Source organism: Pholcus phalangioides, unplaced genomic scaffold (genome assembly GCF_987345545.1).
Source record: "Pholcus phalangioides strain wild (caught in Gottingen) unplaced genomic scaffold, Ppha-v1.0 ptg000019l_1, whole genome shotgun sequence".
Taxonomy (NCBI): Eukaryota; Metazoa; Arthropoda; class Arachnida; order Araneae; family Pholcidae; genus Pholcus; species Pholcus phalangioides.
Window position 1 is genome coordinate 8,921,220 of NW_028301612.1, and position 6,228 is coordinate 8,927,447.

The window sequence follows — 6,228 nt, forward strand, 5'->3', positions numbered from 1 at the left end:
GTAAGCTATTCCATTTAGTAGCAACACTATTAGAGAAAAATTCCCTGCCACACCACAACCTAGAATTCTCCCATACCGGTGTCCCTCGTGTTGAAGCAGGCGATTGACGGTGTACTCATGGTACATCCTATCCATCTAGTTGAAAATTTTAAACACTTACATCATTCACATGATGTAAGTGTTTATCTTCGTTCTTCCAATGTAAACATATACAAGAAAGTAATATGTTAAAAAAATTGAGATTATTGCAGTTGGAAAAGATTGAGCATGCGTGATATACGTGTGCATCTCGAGTCAGCTATATCATCATTAGAATGATATTTTTACATGCAATGTCGTGCATATATATATATATATATATATATATATATATATATATATATATATATATATATATATATACCAAGAAAGTGAATGCATGATAAGCATTGTATTTTTCCAATTAAATATAAAGTTTCATGTAAAAAAATACTCCGTGATTTACTCCATACATATATAATTTTTCATTTACAATACATACAATTTTTACTCCTAAATACAATTTTTTCAAAATGTCAAGTAGTAAATACCAAAGAAACAAAATTACGCTTCTGTAGAGAAGGCAGAAATTTGGTTTTTTGTTTCAGCAGAAAAAGTACGATTGAAATCATGTATAACATTTCTTTGGAACACTTACAGCTTATACAAATGCAACGCCACAACAGGCAAAATGCCCAACGAGGTGGCTGAGGTGGTGGCTCGGTGGTGGATGCCCATAACAAATACAGCAGTACCCTTTTATTTTAAAATTTTATTGTACATTTCACACATTATTGCGGGATTCGGCGAGATTTTGCGAGATCTTTATATCACTCGTATATTTTTATCAGTTTTGTATTCTTTTCTATAGTCAAAAACAACAAACTACCATCATAGTGCAAGAATTTTTGAATGAATTTTTTTTGTTTAAAAAAAATGCATTGCTACAGGACTATTAAAGCAAAAATGTTCAGAACATTCTGACCAGTAGTTATTATATCCGACCATTTTCAAATTGGTACTGTAGCTATAATCACCCTATAAATTCGTCATGGACGTTTAACACCGTAAGATTCGAAATGTTTTTCCGTAGAAAATAATAAAATATTTAAAAAAAATCAAATTGCTTTAATTTTTTTTTATTTTTCACTAAATGTGTGGAAATCTCTATTAAACTTGTTCATTTACGTCAAAGATCTTCAACGCATGGCCCAAGGGCTACATTGGGCCCTCGGTGGTTTTCGCCGTGGTCCGCTGACCATTTTTAGACGAGAAAACGTTGTATTTTTCAATGTCTTCAAAAACATCGAAAGGCGTTTGAGAAAAAGCTTATTTGATTAAGCACGCAGGCGTTGGAATTTAGAATTGCGAGATGCTTTCCACATTCATCAGTAACATTGTGCATTTGTCACATTTCAGGACCTCGAGGGCCAAATAGTTCTTTGGGGTGAGTGATTTCATATAAGCTAATTCAGGAGGAAGAGGGTGGGATCCCGAAAAACATGCCTAATTACAGAGTTTACAAAAATGCCGAGAAAATATATTATATATTCCATTATATAAATTATATAATGAAAGAAATAATTTCAGAAATTTCGAAAGAAATCATTTCAAAATATTAATAAAAGTAATTATTTCAGAAAAAACGGGAGAAATGATTTCAAAATCAAATTTCTAACTAATGAATGAATATTTCTAGAATAACTGAAAGAAATATTTTGAAACAAATAATTTCGGAATCAGCAATAGAAATTATTTCATAATTAATAAAGAATAATAATTTCAAAATCAATGATAGGAATATTTTCGAAAATAGTACAGAAAAAATTACAAGATGAATTAAAGCAAATATTGGCTTACTCAACAGAAAAATAAATGCGGAATTAACAAAAAAAAAATTTACAGAATCAACTGTAAATCAAAAATAATTATAGAATTAACAGAAAAAGTAATTACAGAATAATTTAATTTGTAATTTCATTGTAACTTCAGGAAAATTAAAAGAACAAATCGAAACACTTTCCCGGAACTAATGAGGAAATCATTTCAGAACCAATAAAAATTTATAATTAGTAAAACAAATAATTTCAAAATAAATTAAGTATTCATTTATATTGAGGGTCCTATTTAACTCAGGAGAGGGAGGGTCGTTGGTCCTTTTATGCCGTTGTAAATCTCTAGAAACTTTGCTATGCAATTTTAAGTATCTCAGTATGAGATAATGGCCCGTTTTGTCTGAAAGATTGCTGATTTACATAGTATCTGGGAGTTTATAGTGTGTATAAATTGGAATTTTCGTTTATAACTTCAAAGCATGTAAAATTATTAATTATATATGTATATATATATAGGGTGTTCTAAAGTTAGATCGACAAACTTAGAGGGTTGTTAGTAGACATGAAGAGGAAAAAAATTGCAAACGGAACATTGTGTCGCAAACCATGTTGAATTGGGAAAATCGCGAAAATCGCATGCAGGTTTCGACGTGACGCCGTGTAGACCGTGCAAAGACTTCAGCGGCCGCCACTTCCAACAACTCTTGTAATAATTAATCAAATAAATCTTTTTGTAGTGTTATTATTGCACTTTTTGCCGTTCCAGCGTCACGTCGAAACCTGCATGAATTTTTCGCGATTTTAAACCTCTCAACGGGGTTTGCGACACCATGTTCCATTGCAGTTTTTGTTTCTCTTGATGTCTATTAACAACCCTCTGAGTTTGTCCGTCCAATTTTAGAACACCCCGTATGTATGTATATATATATATATATATATCATTTTTTATATGAAAACAGAAAACTAATTAATTATGTGAACTAGAAAGAAATGAACAATGAAAGTTTCAAAAAGAAAAAAAATGTAGAATTAAAAAATTCAATCATGCAATCAAATGAATTCCGCTGCAACTGCTACTTGGCTATTTGATAATCTTGACAAAAAAAAAACATTTGTTTTGGCTTCTACATTGATTTTTGAATTCAAATGTACTTTAGCAGAATGTCGTGGAATCGAGCATCTATTTAGGCTATGAATGCCAGGATATGCTCTCAGAAATGTTTTGTGTTAAGCTAATGTCAGGGTGTTTGAGAGTCCTAGACATTGGCTATAACGTTTTTCATTTTTGAATTTATCATCCTTGAAATCTTCTATTTTTTTCTTTTTGAAACTTTCATTGTTCATATTTTGCTTTCTGGTTCACATAATTAATTTGTTTTCTGTTTTCATATAAAAAAAATGATATTTTAGCAATGTTTTTTCACTACACTGCATATTACAGCTGCATATGGCGCTGGTATTGGTGAGAGTTTCGACAAATTTTAAATTTTCATAATGTTCATTTTGTACATTTTTCTATATATATATATGTATATGTATATACAGGGTGATTATAAAAAAACTATCCCGACATATGGGCCCCTAACTATGATACCATTCACAGAAACTGAATGAAATTTTGGCATAAGGTATTTTGAGGTATGCGTTCAAGAATGATATGGAAAACAACAGTGTCACTCTAACAGTTACGGTTACAGTGAGAAAATTTCGAAAATATCAAATGGCAACACCAAGTTTTTTGTATTGGAATGTGATCTCCATTGTGAAAAACCCTAAATAGCGTTCGAACGGCAACTGTAGCATGAAAATCACCGGCGGTAGATAGGCTAAAAGTGAGGACAACTAATAAGGACAGAGAAGCAGCATAAAATAAAGCATTTTATTGTGTTTCACAAATTTTCCACATGACCTTGTGGAGGACTAATCAGGCTGGGATCTCAGCCGAACAAACGGTGTGACGAATGAAACGAACATTAATGCTCTAGTGCACGGCAAAGTCCTTTTTACTTTTTCCTTGCCTAGCTCCGGGGATTTTCGTGCTACAGGTGCCATTCCAACGCTATTTAGTGTTTCTCAGTATGGAGATCGCATTCCAATACAAAAAAACTTGGTGTTGCCATTTGATATTTTCGAAATTTTCTCACTAACCGTAACTGTTAGAGTGACACTGTTGTTTTCCATATCATTCGTGAGCGCATACATCAAAATACCTTATGCCAAAATTTCATTCAGTTTCTGTGAATGGTATGATAGTTAGGGGCCCATATGTCGGGATAGTTTTTTTATAATCACCCCGTATATATATATATACGGGGTGATTATAAAAAAACTATCCCGATCCCGACATATATATATATATATATATATATGTATAATTCTGTGGTGTTTGGTTAGAACGTAACTCCAAAATCACATTTTTGAGATATAAGCATTTTCATTGTCATTTAACAACCAAAAATAAAGTATACACACAAATAAAAATGAAAATATTGTACATCAGCATGTTGTTTAGCAGTACGCACGAATTTCTGCATTTATCTCCCTTCTAAGCAATTATAATTAGGAAGGCATTTTTTGGAGTTATCATGTTCTGACCAAACACCACAGAATTATTTTAATATGAGATCTCTAGATATTCACGTAACTTTGAGTACTGTCAGAACAAAATAATAAAATTAATTTCGGGCTCTCGAGCTTTTTGCTTGAAAAATAATTCATGATCTAGGATATATTCCCATAACACGGTTCTTTTGAGGAGTTGGTGGCTTTCATATTTTCTTGAATAAGGAATAATATTTAACGAGTTGCCGGAGCGCAGGTCATTAATCAGAAAGATACCATAATTTCGACGTTTTAATTTAATACTGAGCAGAATCCTTGCTCCCGTCTGATGGTATTTCCTCGCGCCGCTGATTTCTTACATAACAACATCATTTGATCTTTAAGGCTTTCATCAACTCCAGTCACGCTCAAAAGGATCATCTTAACGTTGAGTCAGGACAGATGCCACTACAATCTGGTTTACACTGCATCAAATGCAGTCCACATTATTCCCTGTGCATTTATTGAAAATAATCAAGGAAACAGTTATTTTCCGGATATTATGCTGAGGTGAACTCGGAAAGAAAAGCCATCACATCTCCACCGGGACTCGAACACAGGCCCTCTTGTATACTGGGCAACTACACTACTGGAGACATGACCCTACCTTCCACATTTCACACACTGTGACTTGCCTGAGGTGCTGAAGTAGAGGCCCGGCGGAGACGATGACGTTTCTTTCCGAGTTCACCTCAGCATAATCTCCGGAAAATAACTGTTTCCTTGATATCTTGGCCTGAGAAAAAAGTCATCAATATCTCTCTAAACCGTCCCACACGGGGGCCATTTCCTAAAGGTAAGAGAGGCTACTAATGCCTCTACTTCAGCACCGCACTCCACAGTGCATGAAATAAGGAAGCCTGGGTCACGTCTCCAGTGGTGTAGATGGTAGCATGCTTGCCCGGTATGCAAGAGGGCCTGGATTCGAGTCCCGATGGGGACGTGATGACTTTTCTTTCCCAGTTCACCTCGGCATAATCTCCGGAAAATAACTGTTTCCTTGATATTTCTTGGGCTGAGAAAAAAGCCATCAATCTCTAAGTTCGTGTAATATTTCATAAAGCATAAGCAAACATTATTGAAAGTACAGTCGGCCCCGCTTAATCGAATATCAATGATTCCAGCGTACAATATCTGATTAAGCGGGGAACAATTCAATTGCTATTTTACAACGCTAGTGTAGTTCGTATATTGAAAACTGACGAAGGAGCAATATCAATTAAGCTTCTCGAATAAAATTAAATTCAATTACAATGATCACAATACCTAATATTTTTTACTTTGCATTAGGAAAGTCAGCGTCCTCTAGTGGCTCAACAGGGGATGAAATAAAATAATTAAATGTACATATATTGGAGACGACTTGAGAATCATGTATTTTTTTTTTAAACCTTAACTTAGTAACATATTTTCTATAAATTCCTAATATTTTATTTAATACAACCATTATGTGTGTATAGTAGTTGATTTGTGTTATGTTATTTGTGTTGATTTGTGTGATAATCCATATTATCGAAGCGGGTAAAGGTCATTGAAATTATCTTACAGTCGAATCCCGTTATAACGAACTCAAAATATACGAGAGAAATCACTTCGTTGTAACGAAATTTCGTTATAAAGGAATTCCAGGTTTTAGCATTGTTCCCACGTAAACTTATCTGGGGGGATTAGAAAAGTTTTCGTTAAAACGAGATTTTTTCGCCATAACGGTATTCGTTAAAACGGGCGTGAAACTTTTAGCAGTCTCTGTGGGAGGAATTTCGGGGGCAAAGAA